Raw genomic sequence first — 27555 nt, 5'->3', positions numbered from 1 at the left:
CATAAATGTGACGCATAGCTATTACAGGAATTTAAAAAATGGACGCTACATTAATTATTAAACAAAAAATATTAATCTGAAATTAGAATGCCAATTTTTCCTCTATTCTATTCTATTGAATATAAATTAGTATAGCTATTACGGGAATTTAAAAAAAAAACTTGCTGCATTTAATTATTTTTTAACACGTTAAACAACAAATAAATTAGCATGTTATTTTTCCTCTATTCTATTCTATCAATTAAATTCTATTATGTATCTGTTATGTAAGGATAGTCATATCTGCTCATGGTTGTGAAGTTAATGGCTGTTAAAAGAGCTAGGCTAATTCAAGTTCATTGTACTGTACGTCTAAGTCGTGCATCTTTTATTTCTAAAGAGCAGGGGAAATCCTGTTGTCCATGGTACAGTATGTCAGCTTTGAATAATGCAGTAACAGTGTGTAGTAATGAACATAACATGTGTGTATGTGTTGAATCAGCCGCAGCACTCTGAGTCCCTTATCCGTGTAGCACGGGAGGGCTGTGTGTCTTCCAGCTGCTGCTCTGTGCTACTCTCTGACAGGCTTGTCAGGCTACGGACACCAGCAGCTCTAATGGTGACGGGGGAATTCTCCGCACCCCTGGAACCTCAAAGAAAGCTGCCTTAATTGGACCCTAGGCAAGAGTAGCCAGATCTGCCCTGATTCAAACGCACCAAATCCGGCACCGCTGCCGCAGTCTGCAAAGCTCGTAACCAAGGCAACGTTGGGATAAAAGTTAGCGCATACATGAGTTCTGCTTTAGCTGGAGGCCATTTCTGAAGTTCACCTGGGCTCGTGCACGATTAGTCAGACCGTCGAGAGCTGCTCGCAATACACTAGCGTGTGTCGCCACGTCTGCTGTGGACGCATGCCAGAGAAGAGCCTGTAATGAGTCAACTCGCAGTGGATCACAGACTCCTGATCAGCCACATTTTCTTTTACCTCTAATAAAGGGGGGAAAAGCGCCAGATCTCAGCCAAGAGGCCTGCCTGTCTCTATTTGTTCTGGAAGCGCTCATGCTCAGATGAAATATGCATAAACAACTCCTCAAGTGCTGTTTCGTTTTAGGTCCTAAAGGGACGAGCTTTGGATGAGGAGGCTCCTCACAGCATCCTCCTCAGTCTGCCTGTGTCCTTACTTGGAGGACAACGTGAGCACAGGAAGTGAGAAAATATCACTTTCTGAGAAGTACGGGGGCTGCTCTGAAATGCTTCACCAGCAAGTTAAATCTGGTTGACAGAGGGAGATGTATTTGCAGCACCTCTGTGAATGGATCCGGGAGCAAACTATTAACACCCTGCGAGTCTATGTCAGCCCTCAGCTCAGAGACGGGATGAATCCGAGAATGAAGCTTTCTGCAGGCCCTTCAAGATGCATTTGCACTTGAAAAGGTGTAAGTGACCCAGTGGTTGTGTGAAAGATCAGGACCGTGAACACAGCAATCAATAGAGGCCCCGTTTCAATCATTGAGATGGTAGTTTTTTAACAGCACTTCATAGCATGTCATGTGAAAAAACTTTCACAGGCCGTCATGTCATTTTAAAGGATCAGCTCACTCCAGAATAAAAATTTCCTGATAATTTACTCACCCCCATGTCATCCAAGATGGTCATGTCTTTCTTTCTTCAGTCGAAAAGAAATTAAGGTTTTTGAGGAAAACATTCCAGGATTTTTCTCCATATAGTGGACTTCAATGGGAGTCAACAGGTTGAAGGAAGGGCTGTGCAATTAATCTCCTTCGATTATGAACGCGATATTGCGTAGCTTGTCAGTGAACTATTTCTCTGTGTATTAAATGCCGCTCCATCTGAAAGCATGTGAAGGAGATTTACTACTAATCACAGAACCGGCTTTACTGACAAGATGCGAATGACAATCGCATGCGATTAATTGCACAGCCCTACTTGAAGGTCCAAATTGCCGTTTCAATGCAGCCTCAAAGGGCTCTACACGATCTCAGCCGAGGAAAAAGGGTCTTATCTAATGAAACGATTAGTCATTTTCTAAAAAAAAAAAATTGGACCTTCAACCCGTTGATCCCCGTTGAAGTCTACGATATGGAGAAAAATCCTGGAATGTTTTGCTCAAAAACCTTAATTTCTTTTCGACTGAAGAAAGAAAGATGATCTTGGAAGACACGAGGGTGAGTAAATTATCGGGAAATTTTAATTCAGGAGTGAACTAATCCTTTAATGGTGGTTCATGTTGCAAGCTTTTCCCTTGTTATTCGATAAAAGTGCCATAAAATCAAGTGTGCAGCATTCTGTGTTTTTGCTTGTATTGAATTACATATTTATGCTTTTATATTTTCAGTAAGGCACTAAAGGGAACAACAAACAAGTCAAGTGGAAATGATTAGGCCAGCTAAAAGCTGTTGAGTAATGAATGCAGCAGTATATGTCTTGCACTGTGAGTATTATTGCATACACTGTTGGCTGAGAAAGAAAAATAAGTTGATACATATTCATTGGTGCTGAACAAGGTGATGTAAAATGCCTAGAGAGAGAATTTCCATTCATCTCAATGGCAGTTGTGGCCCCTTTGGAAGCATAGAATTTGTAATCTCATCAGTGTCATGTGACTAATCACTCTGGGGCTATGGGCAAATGATGTCATGGAAACACTGATTGGCTGATGGCATCAGTAAAAAAACTCTTCATTAGCGACAGTGCTGAGCGAAAAAGGAGTAGAAGATTTAGGAATTGTGTAAGTCCATTTCACACTTGAGAACCCTCCAAAAATACGTGGACATTGGTGAAATGTCTACTTTAATAAAATTAAATATTTATAATTTGTATGTTGCTTGCAATACATTTTCATCAGAATATACTGTAGGGCGACATTTCAAAGGCTGTTAATGGAGAAATATGCTTTTTGGAGTCAAATGGTGTATCTACCAGGGCTGCTTTCAATTGGTTTATGACGTACTTAAGCTAACGATGGGCCAACTGTGCTGTGCTAACTATGCTAACTCCTTGTCAAATTATTTCAAAATGCATCAGTGGTCATTGAATAATAATACATTTAGGTGGAATAATAGAGTGCTGTAAGATTAGAAATATTGGTCACACACTTTATTTTGAGGTCCAATTCTTGCTATTAACAAACTATTAGCTATGACTTTTGCCTCAATAAACTCCTAATTTGCTGCTTATTAATAGTTAGTAAGGTAGTTGTTAAGTTAAGTACATAAATATGAAAATGCATTTGTAGTATACTTAGCATGAAATACATGTATTTCAAATACATTTAAGTCTATTTATTTTTCACTAGGATGGTTATGCCAGTCTCACCAAAACACAATTACACAGAGCAGGTAAAACTAAAAAAGTGAATATTTCAGTAGCACTAGTATAGGGACCAATTCTCGCTATTAACTAGTTGCTTATTAGCATGCCTAATATTAACACATTGGCTGTTTTTTAGTAGTTATAAAGCACATATTTTTCACAACCATATTCTACATCCCTAATCCTGCCCAATACCTTAATAAAATGTCCTGCAATTGTACTTTTAGTATATTAAACTGGTATACTTAAAGTCTGCTAAATTGAAACAACTCATTTTGTACTTAATGCACTTTAATTGTGCAGAAGTAGTGCTGAAGTGCAATTAAAGATATACTTAGTATATTTTGCTGTGCTAAAGTGGAACTATTGCAAGTATACTTCAGATACACTTTAAATATTTTGCATTTAAAGTCTGATATTATTCAAAGATCATACAATCCTCATCAAAAGTGACATTAAAACACATTTTAGACTTAATATTAAGAAAAGTGCATTGTGCACAAGTAGTATGCCAAGTAAAGTTTAATTATCATTTTTATATCAGTAAGTCTCGAGCAATATTTCAGTAAATATGTTAATAGATTTGAACTATACTTAGTATGAAATAAATGTATTTTAAATATATTACTTTTTTACTAGGGCATTGAAGGATAAATTAGCAGATTTCCAACCAGCTTTGTATGGTTACAGTATGAGTAGTATATGTAAATGAACACTGTGTGCTCTTTTTCCATGTTATCTTCACCCAAATACCCCCGTTTATTTGTCAGCAAAAGTTCACCGACATGTCATAAAATGCGACTTTTGAGAGCTCTAGGGCTTTTGTTAAAACCACAGATCAAACTTTTGTATTTCCACCCACGAATAGTCAGGTCAACAGCAGGGCGGCGCCAAAAGCAAAAGTGAATTATGGGAGTTTTTGGCAAAAGCGAACACCATAGCTATTTTTTTCCATTTTCTGTATTCATGTATCACCATTTTTATATGTTTTTGGCATTTCTACTGCATAGACAGTCAACTTTTATTAAAATCCCATCTTGCCAGAAATGAATTACCCCTTTAAGCAGGTACTTTAAGCTCCTGTGGTAGGAAAATTCATTATTGCGGAAATTACATACAGGTCAGGGCGCATGAAACATTTAGTTTTTTTATCAGATTATTTTTTAAATGATTAATCACTCTAAATTAGTAGGTTAGTTTGACAGTTAAATTATTATGCAATGACTTGGCCTGCGGACAAGCGTTTCTTATTTGAAAGAACCGTTTTCTTTTTTTTTTGGAGAGGTGCACAGAGACGTGTCCGCTCTGATTAATCACAAGCTGTTTGGGGCGGTCTGACAGGACTGACCTTTCAGAGTACTACACTGATATTTTGCGCCACAGGGAGTCCATTTGCTGGGGGGTGGGAGATGGGTGGGGTTGAAGAGAGAAAACGTAAATGTTGTCAAGACTGATGTGCTCCTTGTGTGACAGCTGAAATGGGAGAGGAGTGGGCCGTCTAGGCATCCATCACACTCTGCAAATGCTTGCGTACTTGTGATTAACTGAGAGTACCTGTGAGACCTGGCTCAGTGCAGCACACACACCAGCGAGAACACAAAGACATCATCCGAGTACGTCACGACACACTGCACCTGTTCTGGGAACATTAGTGCTCAGTGATGCTACACCTTATGCAATGACCATTACTATTCCAGCACAGTGAACAACACAGTACCTCACCAAAACAAATATATCAGACATGCATAATTCCAAAAAAATAAAAAATAATAAAATAAAAATAATATATATACAATTACAAATAAATATATACCATAAATGCACTCTCATATGGGATCCTTTTTTTTAAAATTATTATTATTAATTCCCTAGTGAAAATTAAATATACTAAAATGTATTTGAAATACATTTATTTCATGCTACAAATACATTTACATATTTAAGTGCTTAATAAAATACCCTGTAATTGTACTTTCAGTATACTAAACTGGTATACTTAAAAGTCTGCTAAATTGGAACAACTCATTTTGAACTTAATGCACTTTAATTGTGCAGAAGTAGTGCTGAATAGTGGCGTAGCTATATTGAATTGACTCAGGTTAAGACGTTCATCGGCATAAAGTTTGCACATTGCTTGTGTGACATCCATTGGCTCACCTTTATGGTTTAAAACAGAAATATTTTCAATATTGTGACGTATCAACCACCCCCGCGATTTTGCACTATGCCACTGGTGCTGAAGCCAACTAAAGATATACTGAAGTTTATTTGATTGTGCTAAAGTGGAACTATTGCAAGTATACTTCAAAAAATGTATTTTAAATATATTCATTTTTTACTAAGGTTGTTACTTTTTATTTCCAATCTTTTTTATTGGCATTTTATCAGGACAGCGTGAAATACACTTACATCAAACTGATCAAAATGTCCTTACCGTATCAAACCCCAAACCAAACCACAGGGAGGAAAAACAAAACATAACAGGGAACAAATGTTTCTTGAACACCAAATCAGCATATTGATTTCTGAAGAATCATGTGACACTGAAGACATTTGAAAACATATTGAAATAGAAAATGGTTATTTTAAATGATTAATTATGGTTATTTTAAATATTTCACATTATTTTTGGTTTGCTGTATTTTAATCAAATAAATTTAGCCTTGGTGAGCATTAGAGACTTCTTTTCAAAAATAAAAAAATAAATAATCATTTTATCCACAGAATTTGAACATGAATTTGAATTGAACATTTTTTTCAAGTAATAGAAAATAACATTGCAAAATGTAGATACATACAAAAATTTCTTCAGTTTTCATTTCAGAAATCTGGTCACCTTAATAAAAATATACTGAGCACGAGGCAGACGGTACTGAAAAAGCAGTGCCAGCTTTTGAATAAGAAAGTCAAAGAGCAAAAGAGATTAGCAGGGTTAGCACAGATATACACAGCACATTCACACGCTTTTCTCTGCCCAGACTGAGCTTCTCTGTGTCAGAGCGGCGTTATCTAACCGTGTGCCAGATCTCCACAGGTGATCCTCTCTGGATCTCAGGTCCTGTGCACGGTGCCGCTGAGTGTGGAGGTGGCATTGGCACCGTCGCTCTGCCACACACCCATAATTAGCCTTGCAAACTGCATGACCAAACTTGACCACCCATACTATTTTGTGTGGGCTTTATTGGATGCAATGTCTAGGGGAAAAAACAAGGTTTTGTTACACCATCGTACAGGAAGTTCCTAATTGGCTGCAGAAATCATAGTGCTAGCATTGCATAATGTCTGCCACAGTGCAGTCGCTACAGAGGACGAGCGTGTCTATCAGGATTCGAGATTACAGTGCAAGAGCCGCGTCACTTTAAATGTATACTGGTTTCATTCAGTCATGAATTTGCATAAGCCTTAGAGGAAGCTTGCAGGATTTTGTGTATTATGAACTGTTGTACAGAAACCGATTGTACTAGATGGATTCTAATCTGCTCTGTGTGAGTTTATCGGTCTACCTTAAAGGTTTTACACACCGGAGGACTCCTGCTGCTAAAATGCAAATGAAAACTCGTGTGCGATTCAGACCACAGGAATATGTTAATGGTAATCCTTGAGCACCTCTTGTAGGGTGTTTTGCGAGCTGGCTGTGTGACGGCTATAATGAGTTTTAAGATCCTGCATGATGCTGGAAAAGTGGCTTTGGTTGCACACAAACATGGGTTAGTCCATCAAGTGGGGCTTGACAATCTGCAGTGACGCACTTTTGGAGTCCTGTCAATAGAGTAATCAAAAGAATAGAGCCCGGGGAACCCTGTCCATTTGAATGCATGGCAGTGTCTGACTTTGCTTTGAGCTGCAGGATGTGACACCCATGTGTCTTGGCCTCTGTCATAAGAAAGAATGTGACGAAACACAGACCACTGAACACGCCACATACTTAGAGCTAATGCTTTACTTCATCTGTGCCTAAAGGGGGAAATCAAATCATAATCTTGCCCGTTGCTGTCAAATAAAGGATGACAAACAATATTATCAATTAGCAGCTGGGCAAATTCAGTTTGTAGAATGTAATCAGTGTCAATTAATGTTGCCCAGAGCAATGTGTAGCAGTAATATTGCTTAGATTAATAAGTACATACTGCTATGTTAGTGCTTAGTGTTTAATAATGTGTTTTATAACTGTAAAACTGTCCGAAAACAATATAAATCTGAATAAATTTTATATAAATATTCTATGAAAATTATACTGAAGCGTCTATTTCGTTCCAATTGATCATTTGTAAAGTTTTTTTTTATTTGATATATATATATATATATATATATATATAATTAATTATACATGTTGTTTTTATGACAAAGGCAGGGTGTCATATTCTGATATATCATATCATATATCATATATCAAAGCAAAGACGGACACTCATGCATTCAAATCAACAATTATTATTCTTATTAACAATTATATTTATGACTGCATGATAAAGGTGCACTCTTTATTCACCTCATGTCTTTCACAAATTAACAGTACCCTTGAGAATTGCATTTAAAGTACAAAAATCAGATAAATAATTTAGCAACATCAGTAGACTAATATTTTTTAAATGTAATCAATATCAATTAAGATTTATTTTGCTCAGTGCAATGTGTAGCAGTAGTTTAGTTAGTACATACTGCTGTTACTACCTAGTGTTTAAGTAAGGGATAATCAACGGCTAGCTGTGCATTAAACAATTTGAATGCACGACGTGGAGGCAAAGAACCGCCCGACGCGCACGAAGTGCATTCAAATCGTTTAATGCACAGCTAGCCGTTGATTATCCCGTTTATGCCATGGTCATTTGCCAGCATTCACATATTGAAGATGTTAACAATATTTGTGCTGCAATATTTGACCAGAAAGATAAAAATGTATTACTATTAGTAATAGTTACTGTATTACTATTCAACTGTAACTGTATGTTACTATGGTTACCATTGTTTATAGGAAGCACATTAATATGGAACGTGATTAAACTGACCTGGAACTACCTGTGCAGTTCAACGAATTTAATCAACACCTGCCAGCCAATCAGAATCCAGCATTCAGACAGACCATGGCATAATAATGTGTATCAAAGTGAAAAATCGTCCTAAACAATATAAAACTAAAGAAATGTAATATAATATTCACAATATATTTTTTCTGTTTGTTTGTTTATATAATTATTTTACTCGATTATAAAAGATTGCACTCAGTATTTTTCCCCCCACCCCACCCTTGAAAATCATGTACAGCATATTGGCATATAGGTTAAATATATTTAGTTACATCAGTAGCCTAAAAAAAGGTGCAAAACTTTATTTTACATGGAGCAGGTTGACTCAGCATGTTAAGATCACATGACTGTCTGACTGTCACTCTGTGACTTCTTGTAATTGGTCACTTTCACACACAGGAAAAAATGAATCATGTCTGAAAGTGAATAGATGTAACAATGGAACCGATAATTAAAAACATTCATGTTCATTTGACGATTCATCCACTCTTCTAGGAGTCATATGACTGCCATATCGACCAGCACAACATAAATAAAAAATTGCTGAGCGAGCCTTTTAACTAATCATAAACACTTTTAGCACTTGAACGCAGTGATGAAACAAGTTGAAAATTTTATTGCAAGCATCAAAGTAAAAGACAGAGACGTGTTTGTGCTGACAAGCTCAGCATGAACATGGATTTCATCTACTCTGCCTTTTAGTCTTCACCTCATCAGCATTCTGACAGAGTTAATAATATCAGCGTTTTCCGGTTAGTCTTTCTCTTTGTTTCTTGAGACAGCTTAAAGTGTCTCTTTTAACATCGTGACAAATTATGTAATCATGTTCTAATGGAGTGTATCGCCTCCCCCCAGCCGAGAAGTTCTGTGCCGCCGTCAGGAAAACGAGTGTGTTGCTGAACACACACTCGCGCACATGCCGACAGCGTCTTCCAGTCATGACACATTCGTGACCAGCATGTAACTATGCAATTTGACAGTCTAGGCCATGAGAAAGGTAGAAGCTTTGTGCAGTAGTCACAGGGATGTATCATAGTCACATTTTACTTGCACACGGATTCCATATCTTCATATTAGCACATCATATTGCTGCTTTGGTGCAATGAACTAATAACCGGAGATAAAGTGGCTGGGCAAAGAGATGGAGATAAAACACATCTATGATGTACTGGAGGCTGTTTGAGCACAAATATTTGATAAAGGCTGTAAGTTATTTATTAACCTTGTTTCGCGGCGCCTTGGAACCCACATCATTCTGAGGCTCATTACAGCCAGGGCCGGTTCTAGACATAGGAGGCCCTAGGCATAAATCATGTTGGAGGCCCCCCACCCCCAATAAAAAGCACTTGAAACAAATATAATTCCTAACCTCAAGTCAAGTGGAACAAAAAGACACTGTCGCTACTAGGCAGGAAAAAAAAATTAGTTGAAACTGAAATTATAAGTGTTAGAGCAGTAATCCTAATCATCAGCCGAATTTAGAAGATGACATCAATGTTTTTGAACCATTAAAAAAATGCTCTAGCGTGTTTGCTTTTTAACTTTGGATACAAACTTCTCTGCTTTTTGTAGCTATTTTGCTAGTCAGCTCCCGTCGCGATGTCGTTCATTGTACGTGCAAATTCAAAGCATCGCGTCTCGGCGCGTCAACGGTGCTCGCGCTCTTTTAAACTCATATTAAAGCAGTTAATTATCTTTCCAGAAATCACGCTGATTGACAGAACAAATTTTGGAATACATATTAAAATAAATATTTAGAATATATTGCAATCACTCCAAAATAGATGACAACAACTCACACACCTGCATTAGAAGCTATACGTCTTTGCATGCCTATTTAGCCTTTTGCATCGCATAATTTGCAGCACCTGAAGGATGCGTTCGTTACGCAAATATCCAGAAGGCAGGACCCGCTTTGAAACTGCAACATTAATTGGTTTAATTGCAGATGAGTGACAATTCAGCTATATCCAATGGACAATGAGGCTAGTATTTCTGCCCGACTTGACTGGTGGACTGGCGTATAGGGGATGCAACGGTTATGGAGGCCCCTCCCCTATAGGCCAGGGGTGCCCAATCCTGCTCCTGGCGATCGACTGTCCTGCAAAGTTCAGCTCCAACTCTAATCAAACACACCTGAAGCAACTAATTAAGGTCTTCAGGATCGCTTGAAAATTAAAGGCAGGTGTGTTTGATTAGAGTTGGAGCTGAACTTTGCAGGACAGTCAATCGCCAGGAGCAGGATTGGGCACCCCTGGCCTAGGCAATCGCCTGCTCTGCCTATAGCTAGCGCCGGCCCTGATTACAGCAGAGCTGTGCTGCAGTAGATTGACTGTAGAGACGGCAGATAGTCCAGCCACAGAACCAGACCTGAGACTTTTGTGCATTTTTACATGCCTTGTTACAAAGCAGTGGTGCCTTTCTTTTTGTTTCATTTGTTTCACAAGCTGAGGGAGTACCCAAGCACACACTCATTGCTTTACTTCATGTGTTATTGTCCCACTGTCATTGTATGCAAAACAGTAGCTTCAACATTTTAATAATTACACTCTCAGAAATAAAGGTACAAAAGCTGTCACTGGGGTGATACCTTTTCAAAAGGTACATGTTTGTACCTAAAGAGTCCATTTTGATAGCTTAAAGGTACATATTAGTACTTAAAGTGTACATATTAGAACCTAATAGGTACAAAAGTGTTCCTTTTGAAAAGATACCACCCCAGTGACAGCTTTTGTACCTTTATTTCTGAGAGTGTACTTCTGTGTTCCATAGGAAAAGGAGTGAATTAGATTGAATTTAGACAAGTGAATGGTTGATTTCTACCACAGTGTTTTAGAGAACCACTTCTTACTATAATAAGGCAGCTTAATTATCAAAGATACCATTTATGGTTTTTCACAGGCTACATTCAAAATCCACTCAGAAATCGGAGGGGGCACGTACCCTCTCAGTTGGAACGATCATGATGCTTCTGCCCAAGTGGGGTGTCTTTTTTTATCAGCTCTGCTTGAAACTCAACCCACTGCGGGCACCGGTCTCCCTCAGCAGTCTCCAGAGCCTGAAAGGGTAGCGTGCAGGGTGATGATGCCTTTATTTGAAAGCCCACGCCGGTTCCTCTGTCCTCTCTTCCTCTGGTGTGGCTTACAGCTGGGATTGACCGCAGAAACCCATTCATCGCGACAGGCATAAAAGCATGAGATCTTGCCCGGGACATCAAGGCAGGACGGTATAGAGAGTGTCAGCTGTGTAACACAGCTGCTCTTAGACACCTGGGAGGGGGAAATTCCGCATTTTACATCCATATTGCCTGCTGTATGCACGTGTGTATGGGTTTTCACACGTGTGAGCTTCTTGTAGAGAGAGGGGATTTGTTGGCTTAACTAGATCTAGGATGTATCATTGCTAAGTCAGAGGTTGGGGCAGTACATTAAGGAAAGCAAATTACACTCTTAAAGCTGTAAAATGAAGGAGAACGTTTTGGCAGACTCCATATCCTGGGTTTCATTATCTGTACGAGTACAGTCGTAGATCTGGACACCATTTTGGAGAGTATGGAGGAGTGTGAGACGTGACAGCACCTGCCAAACGTCTCTCCTGTGCAATCGACGCATGTGTGCATCCACTGGAAGAGAAACCCCAAGCCACGCTTCGTGATTAATACAGTCTGAGTCTCCACAAACCGTTATCCTCTTCTCCCTTGAGGTATATGTGACTGAACGGCCCCAAAAAAAAAAAAAAGTTCTGCAGTTGTGAAAATGCAGGAGTTAGACTGCGTCGCATCGACACAGACTTTGTGGATCTGTCAGGGTGCTAAAATACGCAGGGGAGCTTTCGAACAGCTCAAAAGATACGTGGGCGTTTTAACGGACTGTGGAAACGGAATTTCTCATTCAAGCAGATGCACAGCCACACATCTCCATGGCAACCAGGAGTCGTGCTAATTGCGTGTCTATGTGATTCCCATCCACTGCGCTAGAACTTACTGCACAAACATAGCCTCGGACCAATCGGCTTCTGAGCTGAAGATGCGCTGGTATTGATCGAGTTCGTCTTTTTACATATTTATTTACTGAGTGAAACTTTTGAAGAAGCTGTTTGGGCACTTAGTTTTAAAGATTAATGCATGTTTTATTTACATGACCTTTAGCATTAAGCGAAGCTTGGAAGTTAATGGAAGAGTGATGTGATTCATTCAAGTTGGAAACATAAGCAGAAATAGAACTGTGAACAGTAAACCCACATAAATACATCTGAATTCATAATGGTGAAAACTATTCATTTCTATCACTTATTTACACATGGTAAGCTATCAAAATTAAATTGCAAATCGTGAAAATCAAGTGAATATCTTATTGTCTGTTAGCTGTTCCGTACATCACTCCTTTAAAAAAAATGAAAATTTGCTGAAGATTTACTCACCCTGAGGCCAAGATGTTTGTTTTTACATAACAACAGATTTGGAGAAATTAAGTATTACATCACTTGCTCAGCAATGGATCCTCTGCAGTGAATGGGTGCCGTCAGAATAAGAGTCCAAACAGCTGATAAAAACATCACAATAATCCACAATAATCCATACATGACTCCAGTCCATCAATTAAAATCTTATGAAGTAAAAAGCTGTGTGTTTGTAAGAAACAAATCCATCATTATGACATTTTAACCATCGCTTCTCGACAAAATAGTCCATTATCCATAATCCATAATAATGCTTCCTCCAGTCAAAAAGTCCATCTTCTGTTGTCCACTCAACAGTTGTTAAACTGATGTTAAAATTTGTTTTGGACTGTTTTCACTTGTAAATGGTGTTTGAACTGTGCATAGTTCTCTTCTGATTCAGACAATGACTTTTTCATTGGGGAAACAATATTATGGATTATGGATTTTAGCTGGATGAAACAGTTTGAAGTTTGAAATGTCTTTATTAAATTGTTTCTTATAAACATGCAACTCTTCACTTCAAAAGATGTTAATTGATAGACTAGAGTCGTGTGGATTATTGTGATGTTTTTATCATCTGACGGCACCCATTCACTGCAGAGAATCCATTGGTGAGCAAGTGATATAATGATACATTTCTCCAAATTTTTTCTGATGAAGAAACAAAATCATCTACAACTTAAACTGCCGGAGTGTAAGTACATTTTCAGCAAATGTTTTCAGCATTTCTAGGTGAACAATTCTTAATAGTTAATAGTCTCTAATAGTTCGAGATATTCTAGATTATCTCGAATTCAGTTTCCCACTTGAAAATATGACTTCATTTGGTCATTCGTGTGTAGTTACGAATATACCAACTCCAATTGAAGAGCGCATTGGTTCCTGCTTTTAGTACCCTGGGTGCCGTGTTCCCTAAATGTTGCTTGTTTATGAAAAGCATCAGCTGATGATGTGAGGTTATAGTGTACGTGGGCTGTAATATTTGTGATTGATATCTGCACCTACTTCTTTTTTTCATCATTGTGGTGTCATTCTGTATTATGCAAACTGGTCCATGGCACAGTGTTGCTTCTGAAATGCTTGAATTAATGGTGCACAATAATTAGGCTGTCCTTTCCATCTCTGAACCGTTTGTAATTATGTTACATAAGTTGCTAATTTCCACACACAAATCAGGAAAGGGACATATGGAAATATTGTTTATCGTCAACAGATGTGGGACAAAATATAGAGAGCGCTTTCATCTCCCACAGACTTTCTACACCACTGTTGTGCCTGTCCCACTTTTAAAAGACTCTTAAAGTGCACAAGCCAGAATTTGACAAATCTTTTGTCTGGCTAAAATTCAATCTGCTGCGCAAAATGGATCCCACTCTCTCTTTCAGAGGGGTTACATTTATAGTCACAGAAGTTGGTTGCAGAGGAAATCATAGTGTGCAAAAAATTTTGATCACTTGCCATAAGCATCATTGACATAGGACAACTTATCAACACTGGATTTTATTGCTAATCTTTGAATCTATCCACTCACTTCAAAATCCCTAGACAGGCAGTTGCAGATGTAGATATGAAGTATGAACTATTTTACAAATTTATTACTGTCAGGACTAGTATCATCAAAGATTTTGGCAAACACACCCTGCCCAACCTTGCAGCTTATTTCACACACACATTTCCTCTACATTCCCAGTGTCCCCACAGGATTTTGTGAAACTGTGCTGGGTGCACTGTAAAAAGTGATAAGTTGACTTAACTTAAAAAAATTGAGGAAACCCGTATATGATAATTAAAAAAAATAAGTTAGCTGAATTGTCAAGTTCACTTAACTTTTTTCTTATAATTATTATGTACTTAATAATTTTAAGGCAACGGGTTTCCTCAATTTTTTTAAGTTAAGTCAGCTTTCACTTTTTACAGTGTGCACATTGGTTCCTCTAGGCCGTTCCGGGGGTACATTTTTGTTCATTTTAAATTTAAATGCATAAATCTGTTGCATTTTGAGAGCAGAATCGACTAGATCAATGAAGAAATATGTGCTCTTGTAAATGATTCTGTGCTAATAGTAATTTATTTATTGGTTGCATAGATGTGAATGTGATGGTAGGGCACAATTTTCAATATAAATTTACAATATAAAAGTTACAAATGCCACTCTGTCAAGAGCAGGGAGTGATTTTTTCCTCGTCTTTTGTTGTTTGATTATCATTAACACCGACACTTAACTCAAGAAACGAGACATGAGATTGAGTTCACGTGAACGAGACGAAGTGAGATTTTTACACATTATTAAAAAAAAATTCTCAACGACCAAATACATGACTTGAAAAATAGTCTGCAGGTGCATTTTGAATTGTTTTAACTAATCTTCTTGTAATAAGTGTCATTGCAGTTCTACTTTCTGAGTATGAATTATCATATGCAGTTAAAGACAACAACACTCAAGCTCTGTAAAAGGTTTTTCCACAAACTCAACTGACTGGCTTCTCTCCTGTATGATTTCATGTGAGTCTCTTCAGACCTTAGAACTGTAGCCTACATGAATTATGAGCTTCTAGAACGTTTGACCTCCTAACTGAACTCCTACAAATTGAACATAGAAATAAAAAACAGTATAAATAACAAAAAATAAACAACACAGGTCTTTCTTAGTCTTATTCAGTGATGGGAATAACGGCGTTATAATTAAACGGCGTTACTAATGGCGTTATTTTTTTCAGTAACGAGTAATCAAACGAATGACTGTTTCCCCCGTTACAACGCCGTTACCGTTACTGACAATAAAATGTGGCGTTACTATATTATATTATTAGAATAAAAATTTTCAATTCATCTGAATGGATGCGCAGTGTACCTTTATTTGACGTACCATAAACTCTAGTGTGAAGCGCACGATTCGCCGTCGCTTTCTCTCACAGACACGCACGCAAAGAAAGATACAGAGCAAGAGAGTCTTTCATAACATGCAGAATTGACGCGCTACATGTAAACGATATTCTTTGTTGTATTTTCCTGTTAAAATAACGGAGTTCCTTTGGAATTCTTCAGCTTTTAAGAACTGCCGGTTTCTCTGGTAGTGGGCGGAACTAATGCGCAAACGACAATCTCATTGGCTGGCGCTCACCTATTATCCTCCCTGTTTTGATTTCAGCAAATCAATTCGAGCGAACGCAGACAACGTGATTAATATTCATGAACCCAGCAGCTCATTAATCCTTATGCGTTTTATATTGATGACAAATATGCATTCATACTTGGTTATTCTAATTACTAAAGTTCTATCATCATATAATATTAAATTATCATAATATTATATTATAATGCTTGGCTGACTGATACTAAGTGTCAGTAGATAAATAGTGTAGATTAATGTACAATGTTTTATAATAATAATTTATTCTTTTTAGTGTACATTTCATTAATTTAACATATTTAATATTCGGGGCATGCAAAGTTATTTGACGTTTGAATTTTTTTTTTAAAGTAACGCAATAGTTACTTTCCCTGATAATTAGTTACTTTTATAATGATGTAACTCAGTTACTAACTCAGTTACTATTTGTGAGAAGTAACTAGTAACTATAACTAATTACTTTTTTAAAGTAAAGTGCCCAACACTGGTCTTATTAAATGCAAACAATAAGTGCAGCCATAATCAAAGCAGGCTACTCTCTTAATATTCAAAGTGCAAATAGAGACCAAATTTTTCAAGCATGATACAGAGCTATAGACAACTACACAACCTATTATAGCCTGCATATTCATAACAGCCTAGATTTCACGAGTTCACACTTACATATAATAAATAGAATAAAGTTTATGCGTATTTGGCGTGCTGTCCGAGGGGAGGGCTCCGAGCTCAGAATTTTGGCCCGAGCCCAGAGTACCCCCCTACAGGTTAGGACAGGAATAGTTGTAAGTGCGGAGAAGGGGTGGCGGAGGGATGCTGGAAAACTGCCAATGAACAGAGGTAAGTCTGCTGTGTATATATACGCATGCCTCTTATCTTGTTAACTAGGTTGATTACGGATTGTTCTCCTCTCGTGTTAATTAGGTTAATTATCTGAACGTGCTCCTGCCGAACTTTGTTAATAAAACATCATATGTTATGCAGCTGAAATTGCACACATTAATGTCACTCTCAAAACGTGGGGTATTAAAATCGATTTTGAATGCGCATGTGCGTGTTTTATTTTCGGTTTCAATTTAACGATCGCGCGAGCTCTCCGCGGTGCTGAGCGTGCATCCTACAATACAAGGCATTAATTTTATTACACACTCTGCAACGAATCCTCCTTTAATGTTTCAGTGGCCAATGAGGCCAATGAGGCTTTTTTGTTTGCGCTGAAGTAAATTTAAAATAATAATTTTTCAAAAATAGTCTGGCCAATCCGGGGGCCCCTAGGCTGCAGCCTAGGCAAGCCTGTGCGTTAATCTGCGCCTGGACCTCGTGTTGGTTTCATACGGATTATTTTATCAGAAAATATTTGTTTTCGACATGACTTACTTAATTTAATAATAGATACTTCAAGCTTTCTTTAGATATAGGCCTACTGTATTTCTTATGTCATTTTCATTCATTTTAGTGACTCGTTTCAGGAAGATTTTCACGGAGACTGAGAATGCAGAAAGCGCACCCTATTTGTTTTCTTTATTTTACAAAACCCCCCCAAAAAAGAAAAGTTTTGTTGATATTGGGAGCAAATCAGGTTATACGAATAATAGGCCTACTTGTGTATTTTTTTCAGTCAATATGAAAAAAATGAGTTTCTCTTTGTAGTGTATTTTTTAGGTTTGATAACTTGAAAAGTAAAGTAAACTTGAAAATAACTTGAAAGTAAAGTAATTAATAATCTGATTACTTTTTAAATGCAATAATCAGTAATGTTATCAAATTACAATTTTAAAGAAGTAATTAGTCATTTGTAGTGGATTACTTTTTTTAGTAACTTACCCAACACTGTTGGTCACCAATTCATTTCTTACGCAAGTGACTGTATAATGAAAAAAGTCACTCAATGTGCTGTTAAAATTGTTTAATTATTAAATATAACATAGATTATTCAATTATTTATTCATTTATTTATCTGAACCAATGAATATTCTAGCCATGCTTTTCCATATAATTAAAGTAAATAAAGACTGGGAGCGACAGGCTTAAAAATTACTAAAAACCTCCATAAATGTATCAAAATATTAATCCATGTGACTTGTGTGTTAAATTCCAGGTCTTACATGTCATACAGTAGATGGATTTGAGATGGATCCTTGCAGTAAATAAGGGATTCCAATTAAAACATGGTCTGAATGATTTGTTCACAAATTATGATTCAGTGGTCCAGCTGCAGAGGTTAACAGCTCACTGGAAGATTATTAGTGATTAAAAACTTAAATGTTAGTCTGTTAATCAAACAATGCTATTGTAAAGCTGTAGAGGACTGGAAATATCACTTTTGTGTCCTTTTTGAACTTGCTTGAGAAAGCTTGAGAAAGCTTGAGAAGAGCGACCTGTATGGTCTTGAGAGTGAAGTCAAGAAAGTCATACAGGTTTGCAACATGAAAGTGTGTAAATGATGACATCCCTGATGATATATCCCTTTAAAATGTTGTTTCAAACCACCCCACCACTTTTTAAAAGGTGATATCCATGCTCGTGCCATTATTCAGTTGTGGAGATTCTTATCTCTGCATTTATTGTCTTTTTGAACAGAGCACTGACAGATGAACAGTATGAAAGACATTAGACAGTAAAGCGCTTAGGGTGCAGAAGATTATAGGCCTGTTATGTGAAATTACAGCGTTGGAGATATCAGACACTATTGTTTACACTGTATAGATATAATTTGTTGATTTAATTATTAATAAGGCGAGCTACAGAGTCTGCATATGATAATAGACAAATAACCAATGAACTTGTTGAATACTGCCAGCAGGGATGAGGGTGCCAATGATGGAGGATATTTCCCTTGTTTAATGCAACAAACAACATAAACCACACGGCGCTTACACAGAGCACTGTTTGTAATTATGTGTGTGTAATGGATACTATAATGGAGTAACAGAAGATAGACACATTAAAGACAAGATCATTGTAATATCTCTTAAGGTGTTTAGCTCTCCATCTTGGATGGGGTTTTTTTCGTTCTAGACTAATCCAATATCAGACAGCATAGGTTTGTAAGAAGGGAAGCAGCTGAACACTTATGCGTCGTCCCCAAGGCGGACAAGTGTTCCTGTGGAGACAACCAAAGAGGAAACAAATTTGATTATTTTTCTCTGTGCTCCCTCTCTGTGGCTCCTCCTTTTCTTCTCTTGTATGAGAGGGGGGTCATTTCAGCCATGTTCTTTTGCAAGCTTGAGATGCATAATAAAAGTGCAGATAAGTGAATTGGATCAAAGGATATGTTTAATACTTACTGGCTGTTTACAGCTTGTTCGCTACACTCTAAAAAAAAAATGGTGCTATATAGCACTAAAAGTGGTTCTTGGCTTGTAATCATAGGGGAACCACTTTTGGTGCTGTATAGCACCATATCTTTAAAGGTGCTATACAGCACCTTTGTCAAATTGGGCTATGTAGAATCATAAGAGGTGCCATATTGCATTGTATTTCTTCAACAAAAATGGTGCTAAACAGCACCAACAGTGGTTCTTTGGCTCGTAAAGAACCTTTAAAGGGGCTTAACAGGTTCTTTGTACGGCAGTGGTGCTAGCACCTTAATCACCCCAAAGAACCACTGAAGAACCGCTGAAGAACCGCTGAACAGGAGCTTAACAGGTTCTGTATATGGTAGCGGTGCTATATGGCCCCTCAGTCATGAAGAACCGGTGAAGAACAGCTGAAGAACCACTGAAGCACCAAGATTTGGTGCTATACAGCACCAAAAGTGGTTCCTCTATGATTACGAGCCAAAGAACCACTTTTAGTGCTATATAGCACCATTTTTTTTAGAGTGTACATCTTTAAAACCACTTCATTATAAATATAATCCTGACAGCGAGTATTGACCAATGTCCATGGCTTATTGTCCATGGCATATATTGTATTGGCATTAGCTGAAATAGCAGGTTTTGAAAGCTAAATTGGATAACAATAGACTATCAAATAGACAGAAATAGATCAATTTGGACAGAGATTTTCTTTTCGTGTTCACTCACTGTGATATAATTACTGAACTAATCTTGCAATTTAAACCTAACATTGCCAAAATCTCAGTTAACAAGCTTGAGAACGGTTTTCTAAAAGTTAACAACAAACATCCCTGCAATAATGTCAATAGAACATTTGTCTTTAGTAATGTTCTCAAAACCTTAGCACAAAAATTTTAAAGTTATTTACACTTTGTTCCTGGAACGTTTTGTTGTTGTTGTTTAAATGTGAATACTTGTTTCAAAATGTCAGAGAACATTCAAAAGTAAGGTTCCAATAATGCTTGCAAAATGGTTAAATTGAATGTTCTTGTAATGTTTGTATAAGCAACAAAAACATTTTAACATTCAAAAAACAGACGTATTGAAAGTTCAGAGAACATAATGTTTTCATAATTTAATGGGAAAATTATAAAAATGTTCTTGGGACATATTTTGTTTGGTAGGAAATATGTTCATTCAACAATACAGTACTCACAGGACAATTATTTTTAAAAAGTAGTAAAATAATAAAAGTAAGCAGTAACGGATTTGCTATAACTAAGAACTGGATCCAAATACTATATATATATATGTTTATTAAAAAAAAGATTGAGTCAGAAACATTCTTCGGATTTTGTAACTATCACGTTAATGCGAGATTAAGCAACTGCTTTTAAAAGGATTGCCAGTGAATGTATATTTCATTTAGCTTATATCAATGAAAGTGAAGCCTGGGATTTCCTTTTTTTAATGTTTTTAGTGCTTAGTAGTGCCTCACACCATTTGCTGCTTACTACTTACAGTTTTATTATTTCGTATACTGTATCTCTTGTCAATCAATGTCAGCGATATTCATTTACGCAATAAATCCATCTTGCGCAGAAGACATAAGACAACAGCACTGCAGCTTCTCACTCTCTCTAGTGGTAGTAGTCTAGGTGGGCTGGATCTCAGATGCCGATCTAGGACTTTAATGATAAAGTGTCAGTCTGTGATTCCACTCTCTGTTCCTGTATAAATCATTTCTCTGTTGGTGTGTCACACCGCAGATGGCCTGTCCCAGTCAACGGCTGTTCCTGCTGTTACCAAGCAACCAGAAAACTATAAAACGGTGTCATCGGAAAGCCTTTTTCATAAGCAATGTAATCAGTGCAATCAACAAGAAGTATGTTGGCTGTGTCTGTTGTCTCTGTTCCTGATAGCCTTTTTCATTTGCTGCACAAAAAGGGGCATCGTGCACCTATTTTTACATTTTTTTTAGGTGGCACAAGCAGCACTCCTAAAGATAAGACATGTCCAAATGAGAAATAAATAGTTGTGATTTACATAAGTGTAATAGACAAAAGTATAGTGATATGCATTTTGTTAACACATTTTATTCAGCAGAGATGCAATAGTGATCAAAAGTGACAGTAAAGACTTTTACATTTTTAGACACTTTTAGAAGTTTACTTTTAGAATTTTAGAAGTGTACTTGTATGCCAAACACCAGCCGCTGTCCACTTGCAGTGTCCATGAAGTTTGAACATTAGAAAAACTCGATAACCTTTTATTTAACGTCACCGTTGTGTCTGTTTCTTCTCCCGTTTGGCAGGGGAGTAGTAATCCAGATTACTATGCACACAGCTGGCAGCGGCTGTGATGGTTCAGCTGAAATAAACGGCATCTCAGCTCAAGGACACAGTGGAGGGGCACCACACGGGGCTTGTTTAATTGCCGCTGCACGTCCTCTGTAAACAGACTTTGGTTTAGCAGAGAGGACGACCGAGACGTTAGCGAAACCAGCGGTCGACTCGGGGGTCTGCTATAATTCCAGATGCTTGACTATTGCTGGATAGCCTAGGGCTCTTGTACATGTCACACACGTGCGTTGAGTGCTCTGACTTTCACCTTGGCCTGCTCTCTAGATCATTCTCACTGATGTGAATCTACACATGATGTATATAGGTGTAGAGCAGCACATGCCCAAAGGGAATGTCATGATAGCTTCAGCACTGCACGTAACGATTTCAATTCTCTATTGGAAAAATGAGAAATGTGAACCTTTTGTGAATAATATTCCCTGGCTCTCAGATGTACGCTGCATTCAGCGGAACGCTTTACCGTGGAAGATGTGAGCGCTCGTCATCTGCTTTGAGATAAATGTTTGAGCTAAAAAATTGCATTTTTCTTCAGGGAAACAACAAGGTGCTAATTGTTCTCTTTGGTAGAATAAAAGTATTTTTTTCAGGGAATGATGGTCTGGACTTTTTTGCACAACCTTTGAGTATAACATGATTTTTGTAATCCGATATTGTTATGCTGGATAGGAGCCACAGTAATTGATTTTTAAAGACTGAAAATGTTATTCCAAGAATCATGGGCGCTGTGGTAATTGATCTGTTTTTGTCCTTATAGGAAGGTCTTTTATTTAGTTGAAGACTTTTTCAAAAGGGTTGCCAGGTTTTGTCATTTATAGACTCTGTGGACAGCTGTTTTGAAAAGTGTCTAGTGGGCAGCACTGGCTGAAATTTGCAGTGGTTCCTGTAAAAGGTTTTAAAGGGGTCATGACATGAAGAAATCTAAATTGCCTTGATCTTTTGGCATATAAGGGGTCTTAGTACCATTAAAACATCCTGCAAGTTTCATACCTTAAAACATCCTCCTCGTTCTAAACAAAGCATTTATTTAATCAAGCTCGTTTGGATCCGAGGTGAAATGTGACGCCTTTGCATAAATGCTGCCTCCAGAGCAAGACATCAACGAATAGTCTTCCTCTCACCATAGGCCCAGCCCGCTGGCGTTACAATCACTGTCGCTATCTTGCTAAACTAGATACAGCATAGAGATGTGCATTCGCTTTCTGTCACAGTCCACATGCTTGAGTCTGTCGTAAATTTTTATGTGTTGTTAAAAAGTATGTTCAATTTTTTTTTTTTTTTTTTAAATGAGCGATCGTATCGCTAGATACGACCCTTATTTCCTGGCTGTGGATTGTGTAGAGCCCTTTGAAGCTACATTGAAACTGCAATTTGGACCTTCAACCTGTTGATCCTTGTTGAAGTCCACTATATAGAGAAAAATCCTGGAATGTTTTCCTCAAAAACCTTAATTTCTTTTTAAATGAAAAAAGAAAGAAAGACATGAACATCTATTATGACATGGGAGTGAGTAAATTATTAGGAAATTATCAGGAGTGAACTAATCCTTTAATAACTGATTTAACGAATAATGCATGAATCGATCTTTTGCCCTTATCACACTATACAAGCTGTATCAGTGGAATTTGTTAAGAAACTTGAGTTTTTACGTCACTTTACTATGTTAGGAGTGACTTTGCCTGTCAATCAAACGCGGTGACCTCTATTTTCTGCACACAAAAGCATTCACGGATTCTGGTTCACCAGTGGCTGATAATTTGAGTTTGTCTTTGCTCCTGGGACCGTTTCACCTTATTGTTCCTGCGGATGAAAGTATTTAGCAGCACGTTGTGGAGACTAAGAGGAGTGATGATGGTTTGGATGTGATCAGCAGATTTTCTTGCAGTACAGCTGGCCTGGTGCTGTTCTCAGATCCGCTGGATCTGTCATGGGAATTCAGCCACCTGACAATGATAAATGCCTCGTCTCTTGCAACTGCATTCTATAAACCTTTTACTTATCCAGGTCTATGATCATTAAAAGCCACTCAGTTTGTGGAATCTGGTACTTTGTCATACTCCAAGCAGAAAGAGCCAGCTTAGAAGGAGTTTCTGTACTATTTTATGCTGGTTTGTGATGGCTTATACTGGTTACCGCTGACATCTGGCAATTGGCTAATTCCACCGCTGGAGAAACGGATAATAAAGAGGTCAGACCTTCAGCAGTATTTAATGTAAAGGATTAATGATGTTAAGTGGTGGTGAATGGAGAGCACAGGAAATGAGAATGAGATTATCTTCTTTCTAAGAAGCCGCTTACAATATCACAGCCTGATACATCCACTGAAGCAGGAAGGCTTTATTGTATTTCAAGGCCGGGACCCATTCCCTCCCATCATTATAGTGTCATAGTTCATGAATAGAATGCTGAATCAGCGTTTTTAAGGCATGGGATCTGCTGTATCCATTAATGTCTCCCCAAAGTCCCTTTAAGGCAAGTCATTTCACTCAGCGGCCATCTTGCTAATGACCTTGGTGGCTATTTTCTATGTAGGTAATAGACATAACATGTACAGTTCCTATCTACGTGAATGGAAGATGTACATGTAATCTGTACATGTAGTCTTTTTTTTTCCTACAGCTGTGGGCGTTTCCTCTGACGAGGTAAGGGAGGCAGTGCCTCTTCAAAATATTGAATGAAACAAAAGTGTGCAGTACAAAAATAAAACAACACCACTGTTACAAAATATAACATTAAAAAGTGTATAAATCACTCTTTTTCTAAAGAAGAATTTTCCAGCAGTGACACCATCGGGTGAAGTAACAGCAGGAGTCCGCGTCTCTCACCTCCCTTGAGTTCATTGAGTTTTAATAGACCCCCCCTAAGCGTGCTGTGACTTTGGTGGGGGGTAATTGAGAATGAATGGGGGAAAGTTATGTGAGAGGAGGCAATGCCATCGCGATATGATTGGATCTGACTGGTTCAGCTGTGTTTGGTTCATTCAAGTGATAAATCCCAAGTCCCGCATTCGCTAATCAGTCTGAATGAACAATTTAATGGTGTTAATGGGAAGACTAATTTTAAAAACTAAGTAAACAACTCACACACTTAGATATAACCACTTTGTTACATCAAAGTAAGACTTAAAATGGCATGAAAACATAATCTGTGGGAGGTTTTAGTGAGTAATCAGCTTGGTGAAATATAAGGTAAATCTCTGTGTCTGTGACCAATATTTACAGAGCTTTGATGACTAATGATCCGAAAAATTCAAAAATGCTAACTTGTTGAGATTCATACATGGCTTTAATAAATAGAATATTGATTGTTAATGAAAAAATATAAAATAGATTTTTTTTCTTTTTCTTGTTTATTTAACCGAGAAAGCAATACTGTTTTAATTGGTTATCAAGTTGCATTTTTCCTCAGTATGATGTTTCATCCTGTCCTTTTGTAATAAAAAAATCCAGGACCGTAGTGACATTATGCAGGAAATGACCATGTTTGGTGGAAAAACAATAGCTCATACATGAATAAATATATAGCAATGGATTGTAATCTATTCTGTGATGTTTTTTGGAATCCTATTTGCAGTGCTTGACATTATCTTTTTTGCTCACCGGCCACTGTGGCTAGTGGTTTTCCAAATTTACTAGCCACTCAGCATTTTCACTGGCCACAATTTTGCATTTTATATGACTTAATTCTGCATACAAAAATGTATTTAAATTGTTTTCCAGGTCATTTTTGACCTATTTAAAGGGCATTTTACCCTAACCGTATTAAATGCATGCATCATCTTTCATATCAAATTCTTACATTTTATTAATAATTTCACTTAATATAGGGTGAAGTCAGCTAAAATGGGCCACGTTTTGGTAAATGACTTATATAATACCATCAAATAAGATATGCATGAGATCTAAGGATATTCTTATAAATTAGCATGAGTCTCTTAAATATATTAATATATTTTAAATGTGAAAAAGTATAAAATTTGTAAAATTATGAGAGTACAGTATCAGCAGGTACCTTCTTGAGCCACAGCACACCATTCAGGTAAAATGGGCCAGCTGTTCAGTTAAAATGGGCCAATATAAACAGTAGGTGGCAGCAAGTGATCTTAATTAATGAGTCATTGAAGCATTCCTTCAAATGATTCGTTCAGACAGCTGATTCATTCAAGAATGAATCAAGTGCCTGTCCTTATGAATAGACCACTGAATCATTGACTCAAATGATTCAAAATTCAAAAACGCGAATCATTCATTAACAAAACACTGCTGTGTGTTGCTCAGACATGCACGACTGTTCTGCTGTGATCTTTGTTTGGAACTATTTTCATTAACCAAATTGAACAAAAACAGTCAAGGTTGACAATATATCCTTTCAATAAATTCAAATATTGAACTAAATTGTAGCTATATTAACTACTCGTTTTAACTCTTGTATAAAATGTCAAATTTGCAATCTTCCCTCTCTTGGTCGTGTCATGTTGCTTAACTAGGCTGTATGTTATAAATATAAAATTCAGCCCGCCAGAGTGGCTAGTGGGAGTGACCGCGTTACCCGCCACAGCTAAAATCCACCCGCATTTGGCGGGTTGGCGGATGTTAATGTCAAGCCCTGCCTATTTGACAAAAATATTTTTTTTAAAAAGGCTAAAAAGCATCTACATTCATTTCCAGTTGTCACCCTCATGTAAGCTACTGTAACTCTCATTCTCTTTAATTAACTTCAGCTTATTATTTACATCCTGTTTGGAACCCTGCCAATGTTTTTGCCATTGTGTAAATCAAGTTAAACTCAATAATTAATAAGACTTAAGTGCCTGAGTTTTGACCAGAGAATAATTCTGTTGGTACATTTTTGAATAAATATGCTTCTCAGAATTACAACACAAGCATATTCTTTGTATTCATATACTGTAAGTCACAGATTTCAAAAGGCATAACATGAAGAGCGCAACAATATTGTGTCTGTCCCTAGGGTTTAGACCCTCTGACCCTACTGGAGAATATTATTACAGACCGCCTTGATTGAATTTGCTCTCTGCTAATGAACGCACAGTGGAGGGGAGAACTGCGTCTCCACTTGCATTGTGATGAGTTGGCTGAATCAGAAGAACCCGGTCACCCTTGTGTCAGTGGGTCCATTAGTCTAGGTGGCAGGCTGTGACGGTCCTCTTGGCTTAATCAATGTGATGGCTTCATTAATCCTTTTCTCCTAAGCTAGCAACAAACAAATAATCCAATTGTTAGCAGTGACACTGAGTAGTGAGACTTCCCATTTCTGTTGCTCTGAGTCCTTTTTTTGAAATCATCATGATACTGCCAAGTAAGGTGAAACCAGCGCCCAGAGAAAGCCCATTTGTTATTTTGAAGGGTTTCACAGAAAAGGAAACCTCACTTCAAGCTTTAACATTGTAGGATATTTTTATTAATAAAATAAGGATTTAAAGGTTGATTCCTTTTACTGTTCCAATATTAAAGCATTAATCTTTTTGTTTGAGACAAAGGTTTTTCGGTTTTGCACTTTATTTTACAGTATGTGTACTTGCGTCTACTTACATTGTTATTGTGTACTTACCTAAGAAAGTACTGGTAATATAAGGTAACTAAATGGGGTAGGGTTAGGATTAGTGGTAGGTTTAGGGTTAGTAACTTTTTATTACCTAGTTATTGTAATTACGGTAACACTTTATTTTACGGTTACACCTATTAGTTGCATATTAGCATGCATATTACTAGAATATTAGCCATGTATTAGTGCTAATTAAGTACATATTAATGCCTTATTCTACATGACCTTATTCTACATCCCTAATCCTACCCAATACCTGAACTTAACAACTACCTTACTAACTATTAATAAGCAGCAAATTAAGAATTTATTGAGGGAAAGTCGTAGTTAATATTTAACAAGTGTTACCTATTCTAAAGTGTTACCGTAATTACATAATTAGTCTGTACACGAGGAACAGGACTGTAATATAAAGTGCTACCGGTTTTTCTGTTGTAAACAAATCTGTT

At 37.4% G+C, this 27555-nt stretch overlaps 1 protein-coding gene across 1 annotated transcript in view; it reads left to right on the top strand.

The window, feature by feature from the left end:
- cacna1ha (calcium channel, voltage-dependent, T type, alpha 1H subunit a) overlaps positions 1-27555 on the top strand; it is a 107039-nt gene that overhangs the window by 18386 nt on the left and 61098 nt on the right.

The sequence above is a fragment of the Onychostoma macrolepis genome, chromosome 03, assembly GCF_012432095.1.
Source record: "Onychostoma macrolepis isolate SWU-2019 chromosome 03, ASM1243209v1, whole genome shotgun sequence".
In the NCBI taxonomy this organism is placed as follows: Eukaryota; Metazoa; Chordata; class Actinopteri; order Cypriniformes; family Cyprinidae; genus Onychostoma; species Onychostoma macrolepis.
The sequence above is the reverse complement of the archived record's forward strand: the minus strand, read 5'-3'. Positions and strand labels throughout refer to the sequence as shown.